Below are 12498 nucleotides of genomic sequence, written 5' to 3'. Positions count from 1 at the left end.
ACAAAGGAGATGCCGCATACCTCCTCACCTGGTTTCACCTGTCATCTACAAGTCTGTACCCTTTCCCTTCCGCCACCTTCTTATTTTGGCTTCTTCACCCTTCCTCTCCACCCCTGATGAAGAGCCTCAGCCATAATGTTGACTGTTTATTCCTCTCCGTAGATGTTGCCTATCCTGCTGAATTCCTCAGGGATTTTGTGCGTGATACTCTGGCTTTCCACCATCTACAGAATCTCTTGTGTCAGACATAACTCTACCATAAATCGCTGGCTCCTATAGTGGTCCCATTCATAGAGACTGCACATCAACCATCATATAATCTCTGGGAGGGCAGCTAGCCATTGTACATTCAAGGAAAATGTGTAAATACATCTGTGTCATATGGTATGCTTGATATTGTAAACAAAGTACCTTGCTTTTTGTTCTCACTGGGCATGTACAGTACAGATAAAGGAGAGAAATAGATATGAAATGATATGAAACTACAAGAAACTTTTGATCAACAAGCAATTGTTCCAGGAGAAGTGACCTCCTTGTCGATAATCAGTTTATCATTAAAAGTGTTCTGAAACTAAAACTCATAATCCTTATGATTTTTCTTCATCTACTTTTTGTAAATATATCTGAAGGACATGGAGTCATAGAGTCATACAGTACAAAACCAGACCCTTCAACCCCACTGAACCATGCCAAACAAGATATCCAATAAAGCTAGTCTCATTTTCCAGTGTTTGGCTCACAACTTTCTAAACTTCTCTGATCCGTGTGCCTATCCAACTGGTACTTAAAATTGTAATTGTATCTGCCTCAACCAATTCTTGGACAAAACTGAGGGCATTCACCCTATCCATGTCCATAAGACCATAAGACATAGGAGCAGAATTAGGCCATTCACCCTATCCAGTCTGCTCTGCCATTCCATCATATCTGATCCCGGATTCCAGTCAACACATACACCTGCCTTCTCACCATATACTTTGATGCCCTGACCGATCAAGAAACTATCAACTTCCGCCTTAAACACACCCACAGACTTGGCCCTCATGCAACCTGTGGCAGAGCATTCCACAGATTCATTCCTCTCTGGCTAAAAAAAAAATCCTCCTTACTTCTGTTCTAAAGGGTTGCCACTCAATTTTGAGTCTGTGTCCTCTAGTCTGAGTAACTCCACCACAGGAAACATCCTCTCCACATCCACCATATCTAGTCCTTTCAGCATTCGGTAGGTTTCAAAGAGATCCCCCCACATTCTTCTAAATTCCAGTGACTACAGGCCCAAAGCTGCCAAATAATTCTTATATGTTAACCCCTTCATTCCCAGAATCATCCTTGTGAACCTCCTCTGGACTCTCTCCAATGACAACATACCTTTCTGCAAATTGGAGCCCAAAACTATTGACAATACTCCAAGCGCGGTCTGACTAGTGTCTTATAAAGGCCTAGCATTACCTTCTTGCTTTTATATCCTATTTGCCTTGAAGTAAATGCCAACATTGCATTTGCCTTCTTTACCACAGACTCAACCTGTAAATTAGCCTTCTGGGAGTCTTGTGCGAGGATTCGTAAGTCACTTTGTACCTCTGATGTTTGAACCTTCTCCATTCAAATAATAGTCAGCACTGTTGTTTCTTTTACCAAAATGCATTATCATATATTTCCCAACACTGTATTCCAACTGCCGCTTTTTTGCCCATATGTTCAATTTGTCTTAAGTCCTTCTACAATCACATTGCTTCCTCAGCCCTACTTACCTCTCCACCTATCTTCATATCATCTGCAAACTTTGCCACAAAGACATCAATTCCATTATCCAAATCATTAGCAAACAATATGAAAAGTAATGGTCCTAATGCTGGACGCTGAGGAACGCCACTAGTCATTGGCAGCCATTTATTGCCCCCCCCCCCCGCTTATTCCTGCTTGCTGCCTCCTAACTGTCAGTCATTCCTCTATCCATGCTAGTGTAATACACTGTAAGGTTTCACTAATAATATAATGGCCTCTCTCTAAGGTTTCACTGCTAATGTAATGACCTCTCTGTAATGTTTCACTGCTAAGGTAATGGTCTCTCTGTAGCAGCAATGTTTGCGTTATGACTAGAGACAACAGAGGCTTTGGAATGAGGGGCTAGCCAATGAGAGGCATGTTGTTCTTTCTTGTGGGTCTGGGAGCAGGGATTTTGCGGTCTTTTGTTGGCAAGAGATGAAGAGAGAAGACACGAATGGAAAGATTTGGTAGACCGGCAGACGGAGTGGACTCAGAGTGAAGATCCAGTGATCAGCGATGCTTGGAGGAGGTCGATGGGGGACGATTTGGACGATTCTGTGAGCTCCAACATGCACTTTAGACTGTCATTAAAATGGGCCCCTTTTCTTTTTATTTTCTTTACTAACACTATAGTCAGAATAAGATTTATAAAGTTCGATTGTTTAATTGCATATGGAGTACTGTCTGATATTTTGTTGTTTGGATTTATAATCGGGCAACACATCACGCAGCATGCACACAAACGAGATTTCTCAGTCTGGCTGGCCAGTGGCTGTCATACCCTAGACAAACGTATGCTGGCCGAATCTCAGGGTTACAATTGTGGGGACTTGTGAAACCTTACAGCGTGTTACACTAGTATCTGTCCTATAATGCCATAGAATTTTATCTTGTTAAGCAGCCTCGTGTCTGGCACTTTGTGAAACGCCTTCTGCAAGTCCAAGAAAATAATATCCACTACCTCTTTGTTACCCACCCTATGTGTTAATTCCTCGAAGAATTCTAACAGATTTGTCAGACAAGATTTCCCTTGACAGGAATCATGCTGATTTTGACTTATTGTATCATTAGTCTCTAGGTATTCTGAAACCTCATCCTTAATAATGGATTCCAATACTTCCCCAATCACTGAGGTTAGACTAACTGCCCTATAATTTCCTCTCTTTTGCCATCCTCCCTTCTTAAAGAGCGGAGTGACATTTGCAATTTTCCAGTCCTCTGGGACGGTGATTCTTGAAAGATCATAATCAATGCATCCGTTATCTCTTCAGCAACCTCTCTCAGGATTCTGAGATGTGGTCCGTCTGGCCCAGGTGACTTATCCACCTTTAGACCTTTCAGTTTTCCCAGCACTTTTTCCTCTATAATAGCAATGGCACTGACACTCACAGACCTCTGACACGTGGGTAATATCTTCCACAGTGATGACTGATGCAAAGTTCTCATTAAGTTCATCTGCCATTTCTTTGTCCCCCATTATTACCCCACCAGCATCATTTTCCAGTGGTACTACATCAACTCCCACCTCACTTTTACTCCTTATGTAACTTAAAATACTTTCAGTATCCTGTTTTATATTATTGGCTGGTTTGCCCTCATTGAAACATAGTAACATAGAAAACCTACAGCACAATACAGGCCCTTTGGCCCACGAAGTTGTGCCGAACATGCCCCTACCTTAGAAATTTCTAGGGTTACCCATAGCCCTCTATTTTTCTAAGCTCTATGTACCTATCCAAGAGACTCTTAAAAGACCCTATCGTATCTGCCTCCACCACAGTTGCTGGCAGCCCATTCCATGCACTTACCACTCTCTGCGTAAAAAAACTTAACCCTGACATCTCCTCTGTACCTACATCCAAGCACCTTAAACCTGTGCAGTCATTCCAGCCCTGGGAAAAAAGCCTCTGACTATCCACACAATCAATGCCTCTCATTATCTTATATACCTCTGTCTGGTCACCTCTCATCCTCTGTCGTTCCGAGAAGAAAAGGCCGAGTTCACTTAGCCTATTCTCATAAGGAATTCTCCCCAATCCAGGCACATCCCTGTAAATCTCCTCTGCACCCTTTCTATGGTTTCCACGTCCTTCTTGTAGTGGGGCAACCAGAACTGAGCACAGTACTCCAAGTGGGGTCTGACCAGGGTCCTATATAGCTGCAACTCATATTTCATCCTTTTCCTTCTTATAGCATTTTTAATTGCCTTTTGTTGGATTTTAAGAGTTTCCCAATTTTCCAAATTCCCACTCACTTTTGCTACCTTGTATGTCCTTTCCTTGGCTTTTATGCAGTCTTTAACTTCCCTTGTCAGCCACGGTTGCCTACCCCTGTCATTTAAGAACGTTTTCTTCTGTGAGACATATCTATCCTGCATTTTGTGAACTACTCCCAGAAACTTCAGCCATCTCTGCTGTGCTGTCATATCTGCCAGTGTCCTCCTCCAATCCACCGGGGCAAGCTCCTCTCTCGTGCCTCTGTAATTGCCTTTATTCCATTGTGATTCTGATACATTTGAGTTATGCTTCTCCCTCTCAATTTGTAGTACAAATTCAATCATATTATAACCACTGTCTCCTAAGGGTTCCTTTATGTTAAGCTCCCTAATAAGACCTGTGTTACTACACCCAATCTAAGATGGCCTTTCCTCGAGCAGGCTCAAGCACAAGCTGCTCTAAAAAGCCATCTCGCGGGCTTTCAACAAATTCTCTCTCTTGCAATCCAACCCTAGCTTGATTTTCCCAATCCCCTTGCATTTTGAAGTCCCCCATTACAATTGCGTCTGTGCCCTTTCCAGCTCCCTTTGCAATCTTAACCCCACATCTTGGCTACTATTTGGAGGCCTGTATATGATTCCCACAATGGTTTTCTTTTACCTTTGTATCTTCATAACTCCATCCATAAGGATTCAACATTCTCTGACCCTATGTCACCTCTTTCTAAAGATGTAATTCCATCTTTTACTAACAGAGCCACACCACGCCTGTCCTTTCAATACAAAGTATTTCCTTTGACGTTAAGCTCCCAACTATGGCCTTCTTTCAGCCACAACTCAGTGATGCCCACAACATCATACCCACCAATCTCTAATTGTGCTCCGAGTTCATCAACCTTATTCCGAATGCTACACGCATTTCAATACAGCACCTTCAAGTCCTACATTCTTTGCCCTTCTGAACTTTTCTTCTGTGGTACAATTTAACTCCTTACTCTGTCTGAATTTGAACTCAATCTTTATACTTTCTTATTTATATTTATGTTACATCCATCATCCACTTGTAAACCTGGTGACTCATCCTCAAGCTCTATCATCTTGGTTCCTATTCTGCTGCCATATTAGTTTAAACCACTGGCAGCAGCTCTTTTAAACCTTTCTGGAAGAATATTGGTCCCCCTCAGATTCAAGTGCTATCCGTCCCTTTGTACACACCTGCCCCAGAAGAGGTCTCAATTATCCAGAGAACTGAATCGCAGCCCCCACCCCCCAACTCCAATTCTTCAACCATGCATTTATCTGCTGCCTCCTTTTATTCCTATCATCACCGTAGTGCGGGACAGGCAGCAATCCCGAGATAACTACCCTTGAGGACCTGCTTCTCAGCATCCTTCCTAACTCCCTGTATTCTTTTTTCAGGAGATCCTGTGTCTCAGAAGGGTAGGGAACTGAAGAGGATGGCAGCAGTATTGTCAAGGGGACAGATCGGTGATTCTGTGGATGTGAAAAGGAAACATGAATGATAGTTTGACTCCCAGGTGCCAGGGTCTGCAAGGTTTCTGAACATGTCCACAATATCCTGGAAAGGGAGGGTGAGCAGCCAGAAGTCGTGGTACATATTGGTACCAAAAACATAGGTAGAAAAAGGAAGGCGGTCCTACAAATAAAGAATGTCCCTGTGAAGGTGCTTGAGAAGAGGAGGAGGGATGGGTGGAGAGGAAAGTCTGAAGCAGACAATCCGAGATGCAATATTCTCTTTAGAGTGCAGGGATGAGGTGAAGGTGTGTCTGGTGCACTTCCAACTTTTACTGAGAGCTTCCAGCAATTTGCGTTTTACTTCCAGAGATATATTTTCACCTGACACCAGCTGCTTTGCCCACTGTGCAAGCAATGCTGCTGCAGTTAAGAAATGAACGCCAGAGGGCAGGCAGAATGAACAACTGCTTCCCGCTTATCAACTAGTTAAATTCAAAATACCATTTTTCCAGACTTCATGAATGGGTTTGGAATGAGATTAAATGGGTGAAATTTATTTCACTTTGCTAGATTAATTTAGGGCCTTCAGATGCAAATATTTTGCAGAACTGTTGGAACATACAACATGCTTCAATAAGTTAAAGGATTTAGTCAGGAGATTCGAACACAAAGCGTTGTTTTTAACACCAATATTCATATGAAAATTGATTTTCTCCAAAGTGGAATTTGTTTCCACTTTTTAGTTGGGTTTTAACTGCACTGCCAGCATCACAATTTAAAGGGACCTTCCTTTGCACATTTCAAGTTTGGCATCAGGACCCTTACTCTGGTTCCCTCCTTTTTGTTTTTTACTTCAATGTCTTTTTGGTCCCCCGTGCTTTCTTCATTATCCTAAAGTTTTCTGAAACCCCGAATCTTTCCCATTATAATGTAGACATTCCCCCTGCAATCCCTGGCCCCGGCATCCTGAACTAACACCCAGCCACTGACTACTGGTTTTGGATCTCAGCCAATGCTCACGGTTATCAACCTTGTAGCCCAACCTGTCCAGCTGACCCCCATCTAACTAGAGAACATAGAACAGTGGAGCATAGGAACTGGCCCTTTGGCCCATAATGTTGTGCTGAACTAATTAAATTAGCAATCAAATAGTTAAACTAATCCCTTCTGCCTATGTAATGTCCATTTCCTCCATATTCCTTTGCCTGTCTACGGGCCTCTTGAATTTCTCTGGCATTTGTCACCCCCACCACCTCATGCAGGGCATTCCATGTCTCCAGTCTCTGTAAAAATAAATTCTTAGTACATTTCTTTTCAACTTACTTTTGATATACCTTCTGGTATTAGATACGTCAAACCTGGAAAAATAATTCCAGCTAATTATGCCTCTTGCAATCTTACAAACCTCTATCAGATCTCCCTTTAGTCTCCACCACTTGAGAGAAAACAACCCAAGTTTAACCAACCTCTCCTTATAGCACATGCCCTTTAATCCAGACAGCATCCTTATTAACCTTTACTGCAGCTTGACATCCTGCCTGTAATGAGGCAACCAGAGATGAACACAGTACACAGATGTGGCCAAACTCGAGTTTTATAAAATTGCAATATAACTTCCCAACTCTTTAACTTCAGTTCCTCAACTAATAAAGGGAAGCATACTATATACTTTCTTTCCCACCCTATCAACTCGTGTAGCCAGTTTCAGAGAGGAAGCGGCCAGTTTCTATCCTCAATGTGCTCTGACCTCTGCCTTGACCATGACCTCCCTAGAGCTGAAGCCAACATTAGCCGAGACTTACTTGCTTTGCCTTGACTGATTTGGGCTTCAGTCACTAAAGAATTTTAATCCAGCCAGCTCACCCCAAAGGCAACCTACGAATGTTAAAGCCAAGGATATTTGGTATATCTGGTGAGTGAAACCATCATTTCTGTGTGGTCAGAGGCAGATCAAATTAAAATGTGCAGCAATTAACCTGTTGCTGACAAACCAAGGGTTTTCTCTTTATTTATTTTAGCTTTTAGAATATTTTTTAAATGTATACCTTTTCAATGTATTTAGCTGACGAGATCTCAATTCATCCATCCTGACCACAGTGGTGTATGCAGACACATCTGTGAGCAGTGCTCTTATTGTCCATTGGCAGTTCATGATTTACGTTCTTTTAATTGGCCCCAACCTCCCAGAGGACGGCATTCCTCTGCACAGGCTTCCAAGAGAAGGGTAGAAAATGTCCTGAAGCCAATGTGAAAAGACTCACTTTTACATAATACTGGCAGTCGAGCACTCTCTGTGGGGTCAGTTCCTAATGAACAGATATTTGTTAGCAAATGGCATGTAAAAGAATATGGAGGCAAGCAGGTATATGGAGTGAAGTCACATATAATCTGTGATCTCATTCTATGGCTCAGCAGTCTTAGATGCTGATTGGCTTTCAGTCACCACTGTGTTTCAAGCTCAGCTACTTATATTCAGAGAAACATTATTCTGAAATTACCTTGACGTTAATGAACCAGTATTGTAACCTCTTAATTATTTAACTCTTTCTAAAATTATGTGCAAAGTCAATCTTCTGATGGGGCAAAACTAATAGTTATTTATTGATTCACCTCGTTGTCAACTGATTCATCATTTCCCAGGAAAGGGATCATTCCTTTGCACAGTAATATGTAGAGACCTTGATGGATGCAAACAATAACATAATCTCAACTGAATGATGGTTGCATACTTTCAGGATTATCCCCTGGTAGCCTTGATGAATATTCTTGTCAGATAGAGATATATGTATTCTAGAGGATTGTGTTCATCCATTGGCAGTCTAATTTCAATGCTCTTATCAAATTACTGAACAGTGTCAATGTCCCAAATGATGGTCTCTCATTGTGATCACGGAACTTTACCACTACTCCAGCTTTCTTCAATATAATATTTGGATGACTTTATCAAACTCTGCCATAGTCTTTCCTTTATTCACTAGTCTTTGCTCGTATCCATCCTTCCCTTTTGGAAGGTCTCTTATGCTATGCACCTCTGTCCCTACATTGCCAAGAGTGTTTTCAACAGCTTCCATCTTGCCCTGGAGAACTCCCATCTCCTTCAGCTCTTGAGCTCTTCTCATAACACTGTCTATCATAAATCTTTTTTATCCACATCTCCATATTTACCATTGCTTAAGTTTGGCAAAGTGGTTGGCAGCATTCTATGAACAAGGAGTTTTCCACTCAGAATCCCTTAAATACTTCACGTTTCATCCTAAAGCTATGGACTCTAGTTCTAGCCTCATCCAACCTGAGTGGAAAAGCCTGCAAGCCTTCACCCTGTCTATACAACTCATTATTTTGTAAACCTCTATAAGATCTCTGCTCATTCTCCTGCATTCCAATCAATAAAGTCCTCACCTATTCAATCTTTTCCGGCAAATCAGACCTCAAGCCATGGCAACATCATTGTAAGTTTTCTCTACCCTCTTTCAAACTTATTGATATCTGTTCTGTAGGTAGGAGACCAGAGCTGCACACAATACTATGAGTGCCTTGTACAACTTCAACATAACTTCCCAATTCCTGCACTCAGTTTCCTGATTTATAAAGACCAACATGTTAAAAGTTCTCAAAAGTAAAAACTAAAGTATGTAAAGAAAGCTTTAATTGCTTTAAAGAAACCTACAATTCTCCTTTGTTGGTGGTTATAATGAGGCCTCCATCAGTCAGAGTTGACTGCAGATATTGCATCCTAGCTGTCTCGGGATGCAAGCTTGGGCAGTACAATATGGAGAGAAAGCTGTTGCCCATGTAGCAAGCTCTCCCGCTCCACACATCTGATGAACCCAAAGGAACAACAGACACTGATACAATTTGGTACCAGCAGTGTCGCAGGAGATGCCAGTCCACACTGAATTCAATGTTGGACTGCCTTAGGGACTCCAGCTCTGGAGTCTTCCCTTGGGGATTACTCCCAAAGTGTTTCTCATGAGTGGGTATAGCTGCAAGGAAGCAGAGGTTTGAGATCAGAGTTTTCCTTCTCCTAGATGAGCTGCCAACCATGGCTGATGAGCCCCATCAACCCAAAGTGACTGGTTTTATAGCACCAGTATCCCACCTTTGACACTTTTCCTGCCAGTAGAAACAGTTCCACTGAGCTTAGTAGCAAAGCCACACACGAAGGCCACGAGTTGGACTTGGTTGTCAGAGGCTATTTAAATGCCATTGGGAGCATTTAACAATCTCATAATGTGGTAAAGAGATCATTATAACTATTATATATGACATGACTCACTGTAGGCAAAATATCTGTAAGCGATATTCATGCAGTTTTAACTAGCCTTTAATATTTACCTTTATTATGTGTGTGTGTGTGTGTGTGTGTGTGTGTGTGTGTTTAATGTCCATATGAGATCACGTGAAAGTTGGGCTGATTGTGACATACAACGGCATACTCAAGGGGCAATTAGAACAATGGAATTTAAGGGTTGACTTGCTCTTGGACAGCTTGCAGTATGATAGCATAATGATAGTCGAGCAAGTCTTGAGATTTCCAGCAACGTCTTAGAAAGTTTCCAATAGATTTTCATAAATATTAAACTAATTCTATTTTTATTGGTTCCTGGAATAATCCTGTCATCTTTGAATAAATATCACAGTTGTATAAATAAACATTCCCCCATGCCTCTGACTCTGAACAGTAAATAAACTGATAATTACTTTAATAAAATTATATTTTTATTTTCAAGCAACAAAAATAAGGTAGCAGTTGATAGTTTTTTAGAAAAATTGAAGGAAAAGTATTTTACCACAAATGACCATAACATGACTAATGGTCAAACTTTTTACTCATCTCACCAACTTGCATTTCCTTACCTCAAATGAAAAACTTAAATAGACAAATTTGGTTAAAATTGATAATCATCATGTTCTTTTTTTGTAACAATCCGAAGTACATAAACTGAAAGTTCTAAATGTGAAACACAGAGAAAGCCTTGACTACTCAAGTTTCAAATAAATCAATTAATATTTTTAAGAATGTAAGAAATGGAAGTAGGAGGCCAGTCCTGCTCCACTTTTCAAGTTCAAGTTTATTGTCATTCGACCATACATCTATATACTGCTAAATGAAAGACCATTCCTCAAGGACCAAGGTGCAAAACATAGTACATATATCATATACGCAACATAAAGTAATATTAATCTATAAACTTAATAGATAAAAATATTCTGTAAATGTACAAGTTGACATAAAATGCATTCACAACGTATGGTTAAATATGCAGCAGAATAGTACTACTGGCATTGTCATAAATATTGTGTACTGTGTGGTCGCTCAGCCTGAGGGAATAAGCTGTTCCTTAGTCTAACAGACCTTGTTTTTATAAAGCCTGTGCCGTCTGCCTGATGATAGGAGGTCAAAGAGGTTGTGGGACAGGTGGGAGGGGTCCTTTACAATGCCAAGTGCATTGACGTATATCCTGGATGGGGATGGGGGGAGTGGAAGAAACCCTAATGATTCTCTCAGAAGTCTCTCAATCCATTGTATGGTGATGTTGAGAATCATGATTCTTTGCTTGAGGAGACTTTATAGTAGGACCACACCATGACGGCATCTCTCTATGAAGCCTTCAATTAGATCTCTACTCATTTGTCTAAACCTGAGACAGAATCTCAGGAAATGATTGGGGAATTCAGTTTATCCAAATTGGTTATGTAAGCTCTCTGTGTGTTGTTTCCTACTCATTCATTCTTTATTTTATCCAGTACACAATTTTTAACCTTGGTTTTAATTTGTTGATTGGCCCTGCCACTAGTCAGGCACGGCTCAGTATTGCTAAATCAAATTATCTGGTCATAGAATGTTGCTTGTGGGAATTTGCTGTACACAATCAGCTACTGTATTCTGACATTACAGTAGCATCTAGTGTGGCAACACATTTCTTAGATAAGTACTCAGGAAATTCTAAAAAGCGTAATATAAATGTAAGCTATTTCAGGATTTGCTGTCTCAAAATTTCAGCACATTCATAAGAAATAGCAGGTTATCTGAAAGGTATGAGATTCATTGTACCAACATCTTCCTTTCAAACTTGATATCAATGTTTTAAAATATTAGCATTTATGGCAGAAGAGTGAAAATAATGGTTTATCTCTATTATGAGAAAGAGTTTCATTTCTGAATTATTATTCTATCAACTAAAATAACAGGCAGCCTATAAATGACAAGACAAGCTTGACATTTTACCTAAGGGAAAATTAACTGCATGCTTCACAACACAGACATCTTACATAATTTTACATAAATATTTGATTATTTCAAAGGAAGGTGGAATTTTAAAAAATAAGAGGTTGTGAGTCTATAAACTAGTGTTGCAACTCATCTTACAGAGCCAAAAATACATATATCTTTCCCACTTCGCATTGTGAGATCCCAGATATAGTGCAGGATGCAGGCGTTCCATACACTGTAGGTCAACGAGGAGAATTGAGTTGAAAAGGAACCGAGAACTTGTCACCAAATTTTCAGTCTGTAGATAAAGATTGAGGATTCATATCTGATTTGCAAACTCTTTTTCTTTATAATCATCACAGCAATCAGCAGGCTCCTGTCAATGTTTAACTTGTGAATAATAGCACATTTGTCATCATAAGGCACAATGGGAAGTTTAGCTATATAATATCAAGATTCATATGTAGCCCAAAATAGAAACGATATAATTTGCAGCCAAGATAGAAACCATATGTGTGCTGTTGTTTCTACTGCAATAAAAACCTTAGGGTTTGATAAATTGGTAAGTAAAGTACAACAATATATTATTGTCACATATACCAAGGTAAAGTGAAAAACTTTGTTTTGCATGTTATCCATACAGATTATTTTATTACAAGAGTGCATTGGGTAGTTAGCATAAGGGAAAACAATAAAAGAATACAGAATAAAGTGTTAATGCAGGCAGACAATAAGGTACAAGGCCATAAGAAAAAGTGTCTGAAGTGGGTGGGGTATTTGATTATGTTAATTGCTCATTCTAGGCAGTGAGAAGCGTAGACAAATT

The 12498-nt window shown here is 40.4% G+C and overlaps 1 long non-coding RNA gene across 1 annotated transcript in view; it reads right to left on the bottom strand.

Moving 5' to 3' along the window:
* Window positions 1-11814: 11814 nt before the first annotated feature.
* Window positions 11815-12498, bottom strand: part of LOC132405192 (uncharacterized) — a 501791-nt gene continuing 501107 nt past the window's right edge. The window contains exon 6 of the long non-coding RNA XR_009515786.1: window positions 11815-11970. This is a non-coding gene — a long non-coding RNA (uncharacterized LOC132405192). The remainder of the gene's footprint in view (window positions 11971-12498) is intronic.

Source organism: Hypanus sabinus, chromosome 15 (genome assembly GCF_030144855.1).
Source record: "Hypanus sabinus isolate sHypSab1 chromosome 15, sHypSab1.hap1, whole genome shotgun sequence".
NCBI lineage: Eukaryota > Metazoa > Chordata > Chondrichthyes > Myliobatiformes > Dasyatidae > Hypanus > Hypanus sabinus.
Note: the sequence above shows the minus strand (reverse complement) of the source record. Positions and strands in the feature narration are given on the sequence as shown.